Source organism: Arachis ipaensis, chromosome B7, assembly GCF_059453495.1.
Source record: "Arachis ipaensis isolate K30076 ecotype BB chromosome B7, ASM5945349v1, whole genome shotgun sequence".
NCBI classification, from domain to species: domain Eukaryota; kingdom Viridiplantae; phylum Streptophyta; class Magnoliopsida; order Fabales; family Fabaceae; genus Arachis; species Arachis ipaensis.
The window spans coordinates 36,248,759-36,267,749 of record NC_142442.1 but is presented as its reverse complement, the minus strand read 5'-3'; the positions used below and the strand labels follow the sequence as shown (position 1 = coordinate 36,267,749).

General features: G+C 34.0%; 1 pseudogene; it reads right to left on the bottom strand.

The window, feature by feature from the left end:
* Positions 1 to 8,009: 8,009 nt before the first annotated feature.
* LOC107607116 (protein FAR1-RELATED SEQUENCE 5-like) lies at positions 8,010 to 18,945 on the bottom strand (annotated as a pseudogene).
* Between the last annotated feature and the right edge of the window lie 46 nt (positions 18,946 to 18,991).

The window sequence follows — 18,991 nt, the reverse complement described above, 5'->3', positions numbered from 1 at the left end:
ATAGGCATATGGTGGGACTTGTTGGTAACTACAAGGGGGTCCACCATATCTATCATCTTGGTACGCACCTTGGAATGGCTCTTGACCAAAGTAATTTTGTGGGTGTTGGTTGTCACGAAAGAGTCCACCATAACTATTGCCTCAGCATGCATTGTAGAATGGTCGTCGTCCACGATACTTTGGAAGGTGTTGTTGCCTAAAGGGTTGATCAGATCGTCGTGGCTCTGTCCATCTCTGATTGTTTTGACCTTGATGCATGTTCCTACTATAATTTCCATTCCTTGCAACAACATTGGAACCAAACTCAAAGCGATAGGGGTGAGAATTCATGGTAGCTAATAAAAATTAAAAACGAAAATAAAAAAAATAAACAGGTAAAAGAAAATATTTACAATAACCAATAATAAGGCACACAGTTGCAATTCCCCGGCAATGGCGCCATTTTGACGAACTGATTTCCTGCTAGTAAAGAATTTTTGCAAATAAATTCACGTTGTAAGTATAGTTTCTAAACCAGCAAAGAATCCTTTCGTACAAAACTTTTAGTTGTCACAAGTAACAAAACCCAATAAAATTTATAACCGAAGTATTTAAACCTCGAGTCGTCTCTCAAGGAATTGCAGGGAAGTATGATTTATTATTGGTTATGAAATTGTATATTTTTGGGTTTTTGAAATAGGGAACAAGGAGAATAAATTAGCAATAAAGTAAATTAATTACTAGAAAAACTCTTGGCAAGGTATGAGAACTGGAAATCTTATCCTAGTTATCCTTATCAGGTGTGATGATAATTGTTTATTGCTCCCACTTCGTTAACCCTTACTAAATAAAGGAACATCAAGTGGACCAATCAACTTGATTCCTCAAGTCCTAGTCAACTCCTAAGGAAAGACTAGCTTTAGAGGGATCCAAATCAACCAGCAAGCTTCAAATATTAATCAACAGCTGAGTTTAATAACTTAAGTGTCACCAATTACTCAACCAAAGCCAAGATGGGAAAAATCCAAATTATTTATATCATAAATTAAAGAAAGCAATCATAAATCTGAAATACCTCGAATTATATTAAATAAAAAAATCAATTCTAACATGGAAAAGTTCATAAACCAAATTGAAAAGGTAAATAACAACTAAAGTAATAGAATAAATAAAAGTAGAAAATAAATTAAAGGAACATTGAACCTGGAATGAAGAGAAGTAGCCTAATCATAATAGAAATCCTAAATCCTAATCCTAATCCTAAATCCTAAGAGAAAGGAGAGAGCCTCTCTCTCTAAAAGCTACATCTAAAAACCTCAAATTATGAATTATGAATGTTGTTTCAATTATGATGATGAATGAATGATTTGAGTCCTTTATTCTCCAGCCTCTATTCTGTGTTTCTGGGCTTGGATCTGGGCCAAAAAGGGGCCCAGAAATCACTGAGGGTGTTTTCTACAGATTCCTGCACGTGGCGTCTGTCACGCGTGTGCGTGGGTCACGCGTGCGCGTCAATTGGAGATTTTCCTTTTCACGCGTACGCATCAGTCATGCATACACGTCAGTTATGTTTCGCGCTAGTCACGCGTCTGCTTCATTCACGCGTGCACGTCGAGGCCATTTTGCGCTAGGCACGCGTTCACGTCGTCCATGCATACGCGTCGCTGCCATTTTCTTCAAAACTCCATTTTGTGCGTTCCTTCCATTTTTGCATGTTTCCTTTCTGTACTCTAAGCCATTCCTGCCTTATAAAGTCTAAAAATACTCAACACACGGATCACGGCATCGAATGGTAATAAAGGATAATTAAAATAAATATTTTTAAGGCATAGGAAACATGTTTTCACATTTATCACATAATAAGGAAGGAATTGCAAAACCATGCAAATTATATGAATAAGTGGGTGAAGAATTGATAAAAACACTCAATTGAGCACAAGATAAATCATAAAATAGTAGTTTATCATGGAGACAAGGACCAACTGCAATGCGAAGTTCGTTGTGTTCTTCGACAAACAGAGTGACAAGTGGAGGATGAAGACATTTGTTCAAGATCATAATCATGATTTGACTTTGTCTGCTTTCACTAATGTCATGGCATCCTACCGCAACATCAACGAAGGTGATAAAGCCCACATTCATAGTATGCATGAAGTAGGATTCCAGACCAGTCAGATTATGGGGTTCTTTGCATATTTGTCTGGTGGCTATTGAAACTTGCACTTCATAAAGGACATTTATAACTATATCGACAATGTACGTCTCTCTCAGATCGTTCAGGGAGATGCGGTAGCAGCAATAAGTTATTTGAAGGGAAAAATTGAGGTGGATCCATTAGCTTTTGTGATGTATACATATTGTCCCGAAAACCACCTTGGTCACCTGGTTTGGTCGGACGGGGTGATGTAGTATGACTATGAGTGCTTTGGTGACGTGTTGGCCTTTGATTTGACGTATAGAAAGAATCTGTACAACTGGCCTTTAGTGATATTTTCTGACACTAATCACCACCAACAGACAATAATTTCTAGTTTCGAGTTGCTGGAGGATGAGAAAATTCCATCTAATAAGTGGTTGCTAGGCACTTTTCTTGAAGTCATGCATCAAAAATAGCCCAAAGTTGTGATTACAGATGGAGACGAGTCAACGAAGGAGGCTATTAAGACAAAATTCCCTAATGCCACGCATCGACTTTGCACCTGGCACCTAGCGGAGATTGCTGTTTTGAATATTAAGGATAATAATTTTTGTGCTGCATTTAAGACTGCTGTGTATGGTCATTTTGAGGTAGAGAAGTTTGACCAGTATTGGACAGACATGGTTGCTGCATTCGGGTTAGAGGAATTAACAAATAATATGCATAATCATGGATATACAAATTAAAAAAACAAAGAATTTTTAGTTAAATAAAAACTAACAAATTTACTTCACAAGTCGTGGTAGTTTTGCAGCTTTTATATTTGTTTCTTTAAAATTTTATTCAAAGACCACGCTTTATATAAATATGGAGAGGACACAAAAAATTAACAGTGAATTTAGTTTTAAGACAATCTGGTATGATTGATTTTCAACTAGTTTATTTAAGTAAATTATCGAAGGTATGACATTATGAATTCAAGATTTATGGATGCCATCTTTAGTGGATTCACAAAGTAAAAAAGTAAATCTTATTAATAAAACTATTATGAAGATTTTTAATAAGAACAATACTACATGACTAACAAGTATTATCATTTTTTGCCAGCACTTAGTCGGTAATAATTTGTATATATATTTATAGAGATTTTGTACACAATAAATATAGTTTGCACCTATATTTATCAAAGTTTTGCACACGTGAATTATTACCATTTGCACTCAAATTTTTAGAGTTTGAACACATAAATTAATAAAATTTATCTGTTAACAATAATTTAGTATTTATATTGACCTAAAGATGGGCAAAACTATTAAAAATTACTAATCTCCAAAAATTTTTTAATAATAATAATAATAATAATAATAATAATAATATCAAAAATATTGTTTAATAGTTATTTTTATTCAAAATAATAATATTTTCTTATAAAATTTAAACACTTTATAGATTTATATTCTCATGTAATTCATGTCACAAATACATTAATAGTAAGAGCTCACATAAATATCACATGATTTAGTTCTTGTTTTTTTTTCGGATTACCCTCATTCATTAACAGTTCAAGACTTCTTATTGATCCAACATTATAATGGATTTTCAGAGGCCTAACCATTGAAGTTTTGGAGTTATCCACTCAAGAAACACTAACAAGTTTTTTTCTTCAAATAAAAGGCTCACATGATCTACACATCATTTTGTTCAGTTTATTTTCACTTTTGCCCTATAGTAATCACTAACAATAAGCGCCTATCACTCTCACTAACAACTTGCACCCAATTCTCCACATGTCATGTGTTTATTGGTCAGTCAAAACTTAGCCACTCTTAACCACTATAACCTTAGCCACGAAAGACCTACCCTTTATAAAATATTTGATGTTGGTTTAGTGTATTATGGATTTGAAATGATGAATAAATAGTTTGGATGAATGGTTTGAGAAAATTGATAGTTATATTATTGATGGGTTAGGAGAGAGTACCACTACAAGAAATGAAGAAATTATTGGAATAGTGACCGATTTTGGTGGTCGCTAAAACCTAGGTCGCTAATTAGAAAATAGCGACCAACTTCGGTCGCTAACCATTAGTGACCGATTTTAGCGACTGATTCTTTAATAAGGCCATCAAACCTTCACCAAAGAGTATCGGTCGCTAAATTGGTCGCTAAGTAAATCCGTCGCTAAACACTTGGTGTGCACATTATAAACAACAAACAAGCTTGACAACCCAAGTGTGTAATAAACCAAAAGTAAGATGCCAACCACCATAGCAACACCCAACAATCCAAGAGACACTAACATAATCTATCAACTCATAAAATTTGAATTTGAAACTTTAAAAACAATGCAAGAATATAAGAGGAAGAAAGAGAACTAAGAGTAAACTACAAAGAATAAAACTAAAATGCAACTAAGAATAATTAAAATATTTAAATGCAACAAACAAAAGAAAAATTAAAAAGTAGAAGAGATTAAGAAATGAAACCTTGGGAAGAAGACGAAGAAGATGAAGGTAAGTGCAAGTAAGAATGGGATAAGACGAAGGAGAAGAGAAGAAAGAAGGGGGGAACCGCTGGAGATGGTGTCACCGATGGTTGTTGAGCAGGTGGGTACATGCATTTCAACATTTATGGTTCTTTACTCGCAGTACATGTAGCACCACGCTGAGTTTGCGGCGAAGTATATTTCGTGTTGACACCTCCTAACTTGTTATCTGTAGCTACCAGAGCAGAGTTCGAATGTTACACTGGTTGCAGTAAGAGGGCACCATATTCGGCAAGATAAGCTCACTGACGATATGCACCGCCTTTGTAGACTTTCTTGCTAGTCATAAAATGTTGGTTATGCATCATTTCTTGTTTCACTCGTGTCACTTTGATGTGGTATTGTTTCTTCCTAGGGAGACACTAACTCTGTTAGGATGAAAACTGCTGCAAACATAGTATGGTCCAAAATGAATGAGGTAGGGGGCTACATTGATGTCATGGCCGAAAGTCTTTAGAGCTCATTGGTTGGCCCTCCTGCCTTGGTACCCTGATGACCACGACATACCTGCCGAGAAGTCTAGTGCGTTCAACATCGGAAATGTCTTGGCAGCCTTTTGAACCTTCACACTCTTTTTAACGTTACAACGTTTGCGTTAAAATCCATGTACTATTGTGAAATTTTTGTATAGACATGTGGATTCTGTCACGCAACTACATTCAAATAGTCCATTTGCTGTTGTGAAATATTTGTTAATGCATGTAGATTATGACTAGCTAATATAAAGGAACGTTGAAGGGTGTATAATAGCTACATAGTAGTAAAGTGACATTTTGGTTCCAAGGGATATGAGCATGTAATGTTACTTATTTCTTTTGGCATCTGTGCTCCTGGTTATTAGGTGGAATATTTATGTAATATGACTTATTTGTTTTGAGGTCGTCAACATGGACATTTGAAATATTTATGTAACAAAATATGTATGTAATCACATATTTAAGGCTGCTGTTGAAATGCCGTTTGCATTAGTAAGTTCATTGTGTCTGAAATGTTTACTAACCTTCTCCACTTAAAGCAATGAGGTATCATAATATCCTCAGTGCGGTTAAGCATATCACCAATGCAAGATCTGAAAGAGAAATTTTTATGTAACACATCTTAAAGGCTCTATACTTCCTGATCATTAGAAGATTTATGACATCAATCTGTAGCTTGATTACAATTTATGTGGAGTCTGAATGCTTATGACTCTTTTTTTCAAATGATCTTTTTTTCGTATAGATCCTATTTTCATTGTTTGTCTATTGCTTGAAATCCTCGTATGTTATGTGTAAACCATAGATGTGTCTATGTGTAACGATGTATAACATTCTGTACGGTAGAGTATCGTTATATATATGGAATGGACTCATATTGGTCCATGCTTTTTCATTCTTGCGTTGCACAAGTTTTGCGATTGAAATACGAATTCAACTATGCTAATAAGACGTATTACTATGTTTTGGTCTGTATATTTAAGAAAAAATTATTTTATATAATTGTGTTTTGATACATTGATTTTTTTACTCTACTATTTTATTAAAATAGTATTTATTTTGCAACCCATGTTTTTTTTATTTCATTTAACAACTATATGTGAAGCTTTTATCCCTTTATTCTCTTATGCTACTTATGTAATAAGTAGGTATTTCTTGAAGTCCAGTGTGATGTATTAGATTAAATAATAACTTATTGTCAATTACTTTACTAAAATATGGAATAATTCATGGATAACTAGCATACACTACAACTTCATAACTCTAAAATCAAGACCTACATCATACCAAAACATAAAACTATCAAAGCCTTTGAGTCTTAATTGAAAATATTGGAGCCTTTATTTTGCCGATCAACGTTGTTACTGAACGAAATAAAGAATTTAAACTGTTGATCAAGTAAACAAATAGAAAGCAACTTGCTAAGCACATAGTTTCCTTCTGTATGTCTCCGGTAAAGGAGTCACAATGTTACGTAAAGAAATATAAGTTTGCAGACTAATACTAAATATTACAAGATTAATGTTTCTCAATTCTGAGCCACTGATTAATATCTAGAGTCAGATGCATTTTTAAAAACGAGTAAGTGATAAATATATACATCAAATTCTACATCCATTTCTCTTAATTCAGTATAACCCAATATTTAGCATTATTTGTATTTATCTTCAATCATTTCATTGGTTTACCCTTACACATACTACCTTTACCTTAACAAACAACAATACGAGATCATTAAAGTAGGAAACAAGTATAACTTTTTGTGCAGCAGAAGTTAAGATACCTGCAAGAAAACCTGGGAATTAGATACATTCTTTCTCCTAAATCCTTCCAACCACCTAAATTCAGCTAGTGTCTAACGGACCCTAACGAACCACCTCTAACAATATAGACCATAAGCATGTTCAACAACATGTCCAACGAACAATTCTGTATACAACCTTGCTCCTTTGATTCAGTCATCATATGATACTTTTAAACATGAGTGGGAAGTCAACTGTCTTAGTGGGATTCAATTCAATTGGACCAACTCCCTGGTCCTATTTATCATTAACAAACCACATCATCCTGACAACCACATTTATGTATCGACAAATACTTACGCATAAAATTAAACATCATCAATTATTATCACTTGTTAACTAGCGAAAGAAATACAAAATGAAATTGACAAACAATTGTAAAGTAGGAAAAATAATACAGAATGGTCCCAACATGAATTTTGAAGTCAAAATAAACCATATTAACAAGGCTATTTACCTATCCGGGTGAAGTTTGCTTTTCCCGAGTTGACGCCTCCAGGTTACTTGGCACTGTTGGAGGTCCGACATTTGGACATCGAGTTCGCCTATGGCCTACACAGCCACACATGCTACATCGTTGCCGCTTTACCCCCCCCCCCCCCCCGCATCCCCACCGGCTCTTTGCTGCGTCATGTCCCTTTCGTCCTAACACCAATTAGATCCTTCACCAACTCCCGCTATCCAATGATGTTACTTGTCTCCACACCATGGAACTTAAGAAAGCTCCTTTTCTCTAACATATGCGTGTCCCGAACAACCTTTTCAACATAATGCCTAAAGTCCTCCTCTCTAACAGATGTAACTTTGGCAAAACGTTTGCAGTGCTGGAGGAACACACCAACCTGACTTTGATACAATGCAACAGCATCACGAGTTCGGCAACTCAGGCCTTCCTAAGCAGCATCATCCTTTGGCCACTTCGACCATCGCTTCAGGACAAGGCTCTTCAGCAACAACTCCATATCTAACCTTACCAGTATCGCTAGAATGTGCACATATGGCAGTCCGAATGACTCCATCCTGAGACAACTACATCTGAATGAATCATGCGCGACTACATGGTGTACATTTCACCGCATCTGCGGTCTATGATACTTCTGTGTCACATATATGCAACCCTCCTCACGCTCTATGCATTCCAATATGGTCACCCTAACGCACCTCTTAAAAGACTCACGATATCTTGAAAAAATTTCCTTGGTAAAATTCATCGTACCAAACTTCTCAAGCTCTGGGAATTGCATCTGAAGGACTGGGGTCCCATACGATGACCGAAAATTTAGCTCCTCCTCATTGTCTCTTAGGAAATCAACACAACACTGAAAATTCATTACAAACTCAAAGATGTCGTATCTTCTTTCCACAAACCTGCCTAGCTTTGCATGGATCGACTCACAACGAGAGGATATTCTAATACCAGTAAAGAACCTCCCACTTATGTATGTCGTGGCCCACGAGGACTTCTTCTTGTAAATATCATTTACCCACGCCACTTCCCTTACACCGCACTCCTCCATCATTGCCTCCCAGTGTTTCTCAAACTCCTCTACCTCCAAGACAGCCAGCATACAATGCCTAAACAAGGTCATGAACCGTGTCTGACACACGTTCGATGTCGTATTCTTCAATAGATGCCAAGCACATAGCCAGTGATAGGCACCTGAGAAGACCTCCTGAATAGCTAACCTTGTCGATCGATCATCGTCTATTATCACCCCTGGGAGATTTGCCCTTCACGCATTGCAAGAAGGTGTGCAATACCCAAACATATGATTCCTGTGACTCGCACGAGACCATTGTAGTTGCAAACACGCAAGTTTGTTTGTGATGGTTAACTCGAGAAAAGAAAATCATTGGGAGATTGTACTTGTTCCTGCCATAAGTGGCATCAAAGGCCAAAACATCCCCAAAAATGTTGTAGTCATCCTGGCTACAACCATCACTCCAAAAGATATCACACATGTTTTGCCCCGGACCGACCTCATACCTCCAGAAGAGTTTTTCATCTGCACCGGCATCCCCCCGGCCGCTCCAACATCCTTAACGCTGCATTAACATCACCATTTTGCAATAGCCTCTGCCGCTTAGCCTCATTGTGAAGGTCTCTTTTGGTAAAAGGAACAAGATTGAACCCACCAGCCTGTGCGGTAAATGACTTGTATATATTTAGAATCGAGATCCCAACTTGCCTCAAGCTATTCATGTGAGTTATATCAACATCAGAAACTTTCAATGTAAAGGTAAGTAGTCTACAAATTTCTCGGGCAGTAGCTCATGGTTATGATCTTCCACAAAGCATGACACAAACCACTTCCCTGTCTCACTATTTAGTTTTATCCGCATTTCACCAGGACATCCACACCGAGTAATAACCTTGTGTTCCCTCTTCCTATCCTGCTTCTCTAGCCTTTTTTTTGTCTATGTAACTTTATCGGTTGCACAAATATGTGTACCTAACAAACTCCCCTTTCTTATTCTTCAATTTCTTCTCTTGTCGTATCGTAAAACCCTTTGCTCGGCTATACTCTTCATAAAAAATTGTTGCCTCTTCTAGACAACTAAACTCCAACTTCAGCACATCCTCTGCACTTAACAAACCTGCCTCTGGTGACATGCTAAAATTACCTGGTGCTTGGTTAAAAGAATCTTCATCGTAGCCATCTTCCTCCATCTCAATATCCAACCCCTCTTCCTAAAAAAAAAATTAATCCACAACATCAGTCAAGCCAAAATTAGAAACTAATACCCATGTACAGAACACTAGCATGAACTAAAACAAATAACATATCTATGCAACCATGATACACACTCGAACCACTATAGTCTAACCTCCAACAAAAACAAGTAACATATTTTGCTAAAATTCCTATTTTACAACTAACAACTTCTTTAATCTGACGTCTTTGGGATGTTATGAATGGTTATTCACACACAAGTACTACCACCTCGACATTCTATCTAAATAATGCCTATCAAGATCCGACATTTTAGCTATCCACTGACACGCCTTTCACTGCTCTTCTTGACATACACGATCTTTCTTATAGTATCCTACTAAACCAATACACACTAATTTTTCTTTCCCTTACTAACCAGTGAAATGTTTAACTACCTGCATAATGCTAATGGGAATCTACACTTACTTTCGTTGCCTCATCATAAATACATGTCACAAATAAAAACCCCAACTGCAGAACCCCCAATCAACCATACACACTGTAATTTTTGGCCCTCTAATTTGACCGACCGCAACAACATAGCACACGAAGCCAACAATTGCAAAATAAAATAAACTTTTGTACCTTACTTAGAACAAACACGAATACCTCACTTTGTTCTGGCAATGCACAACCGTCTAACCCCCAGCAGCATCACATCACAACCTCCACTTAAAGACACAGACTAACCGTCACTTAGAATGCCCCAAAGAAACCTTAAGGGAGATAAATGCACTTTTCCAATTTTTTTCCATTAAACTTCTTCTCAGATTGTGAAGCCACAAAACATCTGCTCACTACTTTTCATTCCATCAATTTATACCGAAACCATTTTCAGCTGGTCACAACAGACATTGCACATTCTAATTCAAGGTCATTCTTGTACTTAACCACTTTAGAACAAGACAAATGCTGAATTGGTAAATTGTTCATACACGAAACATTGGTGTTCCGTTAAAGTACAGTGGAACACTTGATAATTTTCCAATACTATATGCTAAGTATCAATAAAACTATCAAGAAAATTATCTTAGAATAAGTAGTCTTCGGAATTTGGATGGAACTTCTAAGCTTTAGCTGATGGATTCTTGGACAGAACATCCAACCCAAATGCAACATTTTTGCTTATGTGTAGTTTGGGTTCCATTTGGAACACCTTTGTGTGAGCTATAACTTAATGAGTTATGTAAGACACATTTATTAGGGAACGGATCCTCTCTAGTGGAAGAAAAAATTGACATTATCCAATGTTTGATCTCAGCTCTTGATAAAATCAACGGTCCTAATTATAATTATAATTATGACCTCATTTTATTTTTAGTATTCTCACGTTCTATCTTCTTTTACTTTTATTATCTTCCCGCGCTTATTTCCTTTTCATCATTTTCTCTGGAAAATTAAACTTCTGAACTTCTATTATATTCTTCTTTTCAAGCAGTTGATTTTTAATGATGTCTTATGATGCTAATAGAAAGCCATTACAAACTCAGGTTGAGGATAATGCTTCTTCTCCTTTGACATTGAGGTTTTGTGCTTTTATTCTCAGTCTCATTTTCTTTTATCTAATTTCCTTACTCAAGTCTTCCTTCCCAATAATTTGATAATATGTTTAATTTGACATTAATTTTTTTTTCAAGCTATAAGTTTTCTGATTGAAAATTAATAAACTATGCTCTATGAGTACTTTTTTTTAATGTTCATGTTCTTATAATTGAATCTTTAAATTAGTTTTTTTGTTACAATTAAAAAAGTACTTTTTAATATTTTTTCTTTTGATTCTTGTTTTTATTTTAGGATGTCCAATGATTCTACTATTTTCTTGAATGCCCAAAATACAGATGTAGAATTTGATTGGCTACCTAAATTGGGTAAAACCTTTAACACTATAGAAGAGGCATGGCAATTTTAGTTTGATTATAGTGGGAGGATGGGATTTGGTGTCCGCAAGCAATATTCTAACAAAAATACAGATGAAAAAATTCTAAGTCTTAGGTTCGTCTGTGCCAAAGAAGGTGTTCGTAAATCAGACAAAAGGGATTTTTTGACGGTCATTCCTAGACTTGAAATAAGGGCTAATTGTTTGGTAAAATTAGGAATCAGATATATTAAAGACATTGAAAAGTATGAGATTCATGATTTTTTCAATGAGCATAATCATCCTTTGCATCTTCCACAGACAACTCACATGTTAGCATGTCAACGAAAAATATCTCAAGTTCAAGCTCGAGAAATCGAATTGACAGATGACTCAGAAATCACACAACGAGCTTCATTTGAATTGATGAATAGACAAGTTGGTGGAAGAGAAAACATTGCTTATACACGTTTAGACCAAAAAAATTACCTCCGTACCAAAAAAATGATAAGCATGGCATATGAGGAGGCAGGCAGCTTGTTAGCATATTTTCAACAAGAATCTCTAAAAAATTCATCATTCACTCATGCTATTCAGTTAGATCTGGAAGAACAAATAACAAATATTTTTTGGACTAATGCAAAAATGTTCATGGATTATGAATATTTTAGTGATGTGGTTACTCTTAACACTACATATATTACTAACAATGCTTGTAGGCCTTTGGGTGTATTTGTAGGATTTAATCACTTTAAAGGGATAGTGATATTTGGAGCTACACTTCTTTATGATGAGAGTTCAGATTCATTTGAATGGCTATTTAAAGAGTTTTTGAAGATACACAAAAACAAGAAGCCTCAAACTATTTTCACAGATCAAGCTCCTGCAATGGCTACTGGTTTGGCTAAAGTAATGCCTAAAACATATCATGCTTTATGTTCTTGGCATTTGATGCAAAATGGCATAAAACATCTTGGTAATTTCATGAAGAATGGTTCTTTTTTCTGCAAGACTTTAAAGCATGTGTGAATGAATCTGTAGATGAAACTAATTTTAAAGGAGCATGGGATAAATTATTTAATGACTATGATCTTAAGGAAAATAAGCGGTTGATGAGCTTGTATAAATTAAAGGAGAAGTGGGCAAGATGCTATATGAGCAATGCATTCACTATTGACATGCGGAGTACATAATTTAGTGAAAGTTTGAATGCAGACCTCAAAAATTGTATGAAACCGAACCTAAACATAATTCAATTTTTCAATCACTTTGAAGGAGTTGTCAATGATAAGAGATACAATGAGCTACAAGGTGAATTTCAATCCAGATAAAAGTTACCCAGATTAAAGATGGTAAGTTCACCATTATTGCAACAGGTTTCAGAAGTATATACCTTGCCATTGTATGATCTTTTTCAAGAGAGGTATGACAAATATTCTACAGCTTGTATAAGAGAAGTAAATGAGAAAGGCTTTGTTTGTGAGTATCTGGTTGCATTGTGCAATAAGTAAAGAGTTTAAAGTAACATTTGATTCTTCCTTGAGTTTAATTTCATATAATTGTAGAAAGTTTAAGACTTTTGACATTTTGTGTTGTCACACAATCAAAGTTTTAGATGTTAAAAATATTAAATTACTGCCTGATCAGTATATTTTAAAAAGGTGGACAAGAGGAGCAATGAGTGGATTAGTAAAAGATATGTATGGAAGAATAGCCGAAGAAGATACTTGTCTTACTAGCACACAATGGTTTAAGCAAACCTGTCCTAAGTTAGTAAGAACAGTCACAAGCCTTTGATTGTAAAGAAGCACATATCTTTATGAAAAAAAGTTGTGGAGAAGTTAAGTAAAAAAGTTGATGATATTTGCAAACTAAATTTGGGATTGGAAATCAACAATGCTAATTTTTCTATCCCAATTCAATGTACAAACCTTCAACCCTTAGAAGTCAAAGGTTTGAAAAGAAGAAATGGTGTGAGAAATTTTAGAAGGTGCCCAAAAAGTTAGGTTGAAAAGCAACCCAAAAATAAGAAGAGTCAAATTAGCAACACTTCACAACAACAACAAGACAAGGTAATTTAGTAATTTATTAAATAATGCTACCTCTGAATTTCTATATTTTTTATATTTATTTTTATTTTATTTTAGATTATTTTAACTTTTATAAATTTTTCTCCTTCTCATATTATATAGGTCATTAAGTTGTATGATTCAATATCTCAAGAAGATGATGACAATTTTAATATGTTATTAATAGTAAATTTTCTTAACTATTTGTAAAATGATACTTATATATTATTTAACATGATGAATTTTTTTTATTGGTGTTTAACATTACTATGATTATTTATATCTAATAAGAACCATTAGATGTATTTCTTCAACCAAATGCATTTGTGAACAATCTAGAAAGTTTATAAAATTTAAGGTAATTTCTAGTTATAAAATATCTCAATAAATAATTACTTACTTTATTATAAACAAATTAGCATAGTAATACTTTATTTACTTCCTTCTCTTAATAACAATTTTATATTGATTTTTTTTTGTAGAATTTTGGATGCATACTAAAAGAGCTTTTTGAGGCCAAATATGCTTGGATTGCTATTGATCTTGAAAAATATTTGACTGAATTATTGGAATAAAGTTGTAATAGATCTCACAAAAATAAAATGGTGTAAAAGAGAAGAAGAATCTGTTATTTTTAATTTATTTTCTGGGATATTTATCTTGAAATTTCATATTGTAATTTTACTATTTTGATTGATTATAACTTTTATACAATCTTTTTCCTCTATTTCATCAATTGATATGTTTATAATACCATATCACAAATTGCATAACATATACAATTACTTTGAAAAATAAATTCATGCACAATAAATTTATCCCCAGACCAATTCATACTCAATATTCTATTACAATTTTGAACATATATTTTCTTCTCATGCTTCTCATCTTTAACATCAGAATTTTCATACGAGTCAGACAATTAAGTGTTATAATGTCTTGGCATAACTCTTCACAAAAGTATTCGCTTAAACTGATTGGATCTTCTCCTAACTCATTTGCTCTGCCAATGATCTACAAAATTGACAATTATCTATAGAATTTGAAAATTGCAGACTTAGATCATGTCATACCAATTAAAAGTAATGGTTATTTTGCATAACAAAAGAATTAATCAAAATTCAATCACTACTAAATATTATTAAGGTATAAATAATGAAAACAGGGTACTACTTGAATGGCCAACAAGTAAAGTTATCAAATTTTATTATAAATTAAATTCTTAAACCATAAGATGATTACAGGAACAATAAAATTGTTTACGCAGGCAGAACTTACAACACATATTCTCCAGAACCTCATTGTTCTCCTATACTTATTTTAAAGTGACACCAAATGTCTAATTCAAAAAATAAAATCTTGAAAATAATTTTGTTTCGGAAAAAAAGAAAGCATTTTTAGAAGTAAACATTAATAAGAAAAATAATTAAAAGAATTGAATAAAATATTGTAGAATAGCAAATACAACCAAATGAGTTTTTTTATCTACTATTGTGTTCCTTTCTCAGTATCTAATCGCAACCAAAGAAAAATATTATATATACCACAATATCATTATCCAAAACTTAGACAACCAAACTATGGCAATTCAAAGAAAAAGAAAAAAAGAATTAATTTTTCTCATCTTGTTATCCACTTCAGTAATAAGATACTTCATATCCCAAATGCTTAAGGTATCTGCCTAATTACAAAATCAACCACACAAATTCAAATCAATTATTATCAACAAGGATTATTAATTTAGAAATTTAGTGATTGAGGGAGAAAAAGAGAGAAGAACATAAAAAGGTCTCAAAAGTTGTCTCTTCTTGCTCATCGTGTTGTGCAGCCATACCTCGGGAGATGGAGCCTTCAAATTCTGGCCCTCCGATTTCGATGTAAGATTCGTATTCGTCTTCAATGGCTAAGATTCTACTCACAGAGCTGCTGAAGCAGGAGAAAGAAGACAAGGAATGAAGCTTCTTCTTGCTGTTGTTACTGTTGGGAAAGAGAATAGGACGAGTAGAGTGTGAAATTGAAGAGAAGAAGAAGGGTTTGAAGAATTTGAGAAGAGAGAGCTTCTTCGTGTTGTTGTTACTGCGGCAGAAGAGAATGGGGCTAGTGGAAAATGGAATCGAAAACACTACAAGCAACATCGTTAAAATCGACGGCTAGGCCGTCAATAATATTAAAAATTGACGGCAAAATGGACGGCAGCAGTAGTCGCTATTAAGCTTGTCGATTTTACAAAATTCTAATAAAATCGACGGCTTGCCTAGCCGTCGATAATAATTTAATAAAATCGACAACATTTCCGTCTATAATATGAGTTTGAGAATTTTACCTTTTTACTAAAATCGACAATATTTCTATCTATAATATGAGTTTGTGAATTTTACCTTAATAAAATCGACAACATTGCCGTCGATATTATTATATAAAATCGACAACGTTTTTGTCGATATTTGATTCAATAAAATCGAAAAAATGACCGTCGATTTAATTGTTTAGATACCGACAAATTCTTTGCCTATATTTTGTTTTATTTGTCTATTTTAAGATTAAAAAGTGAGAACCCTACCGCCGATTTTAATAGCTATATTTTTTTAATTATTTTTCCTATTTGAAAAATAGTAAACAGCTAATGCAAATAAACTTTTAAATATAAAAATAAAATTTATATAGAATGTTAGATAACAAAACAAATAAACTTTTACATATAAAAATAAAATTTATACTAAGTATTAGATAATGAATTTACAAACTTACCAAAATAATAAATAATCCTCTAACATAAAGACTCAAGACAAGATAAATAACTACACTTAGACTTATATTCGTTTAAATTGCAATCCACTAATAATACAAAATATTCAATGCTACTCAATCCACTAAAGTTAACAAGTGAAGATTACGGCTCCCTTTCTATCTTGAACCTACAAAGTTCTTGAGCTTCTCAATGTTTGATCTAGACAATTTGAATAAACCCCTTACAAAATGTTATTCTTACAGAAAAGTCGCAGGACATGAGAACTCTTAGTAACAATAGCCATTTTCTTTTATATCAGTGTCCTTATCATTAAACTGTATTTCACTTCAGAACCAGAAAACAAGAGAGAAGAGAGAGATGGATCAATAGAAATAGTAAATGTCATGTTAATACCAATAGCAAAGAAAAGAAAAACTACCATACCAAATTTATAGAAGAAATATAAACTGCTCAGGATCTAACATGAGTCATTTAAATAAAGTTAAATATAAACTATAATGTATCTCTCTCTCCACTCTTTTAGGCCGTTTCTTTTTCTATGGGATTCCCATCCTTTTTTCAACTCTTTATTTCCAAACAAAAATAATACTTAATTGAAACTTGAAAGAGAAAGCTTGCATGATTATAGTCAGTAAAGTAAACCAATCACATTTCAGCATTATATGTTGTAATTAGTCAAAACACGTTTAGTAGTTTCATATCAAACAAGAACAAAAAACCCAACTAGAGAACTATGATTAACTGTGACATGGTCTGTTTGAGGTTCAATTAACTATCATTGATTTAAGATTTATTTATTCTTTCTTTTAATTAAACATCTACTGTTAATTAGTACGGAGGTGGTAGAGTTATTCAAAGAGGAAGGGCCACTGCCCACTCCTCTGTCCTGGTTGCCATACAATGCTACTTTTTTTAAATTTATTCTTATGTAAAAGAATTTTGAAATTTTGGTGGGAGGGAATGTATCAGGATTTTGATTTACTAGACTACTACTCTACAACCGTTCACAAAACAGGAAATGTGTAGCATAGGTTCTTTTATACATTCTAACATGAGAGAATCGATTATTTAGAAACATTATTAGCAATAAACTTGTCACCTAAAAGCTAGAAAAATGTCAGTAGCTGACATTGAACTAACTAAAAGCAGGAGCATCATTAGTCGTCAGATATCTATTTGAAGGCCACTTCAAATTTTGCTACATTTTTTCCCCAACAGAAAAACTTCATTTCGAGAATGAAACAAGTGCAATGCAAGGAAAAAACCTGTTAACAGCAAAAGAAGAACATCGCAACTACAAAGCACCAGAGAGATCATTTCTTGCTTGGGGCAAAAAATCTACTCAGTTCCTATGGCCAAGGTAGCATAACCAGCCTAAAATGTAAAGAAACAATAAGCCAACTCACTCAGTAATTTGAACAAACACAAGATATGCATAACAACTCAAACAACTTTTTCAATTCAACCAGAACATCAATTCCTACCAAATCAATCAGCCAACAACCGATTAATTAAAACAAAGAACAGATTTGAACTTGCCAGTAACATGCAATAGAAAACACTGCCAAAAACCCTTGCAGGCTTGCGATGAGCGAATAGGGGAGCTTCATGCAATATATCAAGGAACCTAAAAAAAAAGAATTATTTATCATTGCCTAAAAATAACAACATAACGTGAAATTGAAGATAAAATCAGTTAAGCTAAGTGAATCTGAACCAAATAAATTAGTTGTTACTGACATAGCGTTCTCCTCAGCCGAGGTGGCAGGGGGAGAAGCATATCTCTCAGTCGACTACTGTGGAAAGAGAATGTTACCAGATGATTCTTAGAACCATGCTAAAGACATATAGCGGGTAAAGTAAAGCAGTTGTAGGAAAGAATCAAAAAATATGAGATATGGAGCAAGCACATTACATGATATAAAGATTCTACACAAGGTTATTGAAAACGGATGAAATTTTCTATAAGAAAACCAGAAAACATAAATTCAAATACACTCCAAAATTTCCCATGCCAAGCTAGATTCCACATTAACAAAAGCAAAATAAACAACAAATTAGTAAATCCAGAGCATAAATTCACCAAAACAAATGTCAAATCAAATAGGAATCCTATCAAAATTTTCCATTGAACAAAACTTGACACTCTGTCAATCACTTTAAAGGCCAGCAACAATAACATGCATTTATCATGATGTAACTAAATTCACCAAATAATCAATGGAATTGCATGTTCAAATGCATTATTCTAAACTTGTTAAATTTGATTTCAACCCTATGCAACTAAATCATTAGTCCAAACAGCAACAAGATGTGAAAATAATTAAATTATCGAAGTTAGGTTCCTTGAAGATCATCGAAAAGGACATGTTTCTTCAGCATCTTGAGCTTCTTCTTGGTGCTCAACATAGTGGTTCCCTTCTCCTTCTTCTTCTCGTCCCTGTAATACTGCACATGCCCCGAATCACTAAACTCGCAGCAACAACGCACCACCACCTTTTCTCTCATCCTCACCGGTACCATAACACAACCACCACCACCACCACGACGGGAACTCACGTGCATAGAAAAGGAAGGACATGTGACATTCCTTAGAACAGCGCCTGAAACCTCCATCTTTGACGGTAAGAATTAATTAGGAACCAAATTCTCCTTTTCTCTC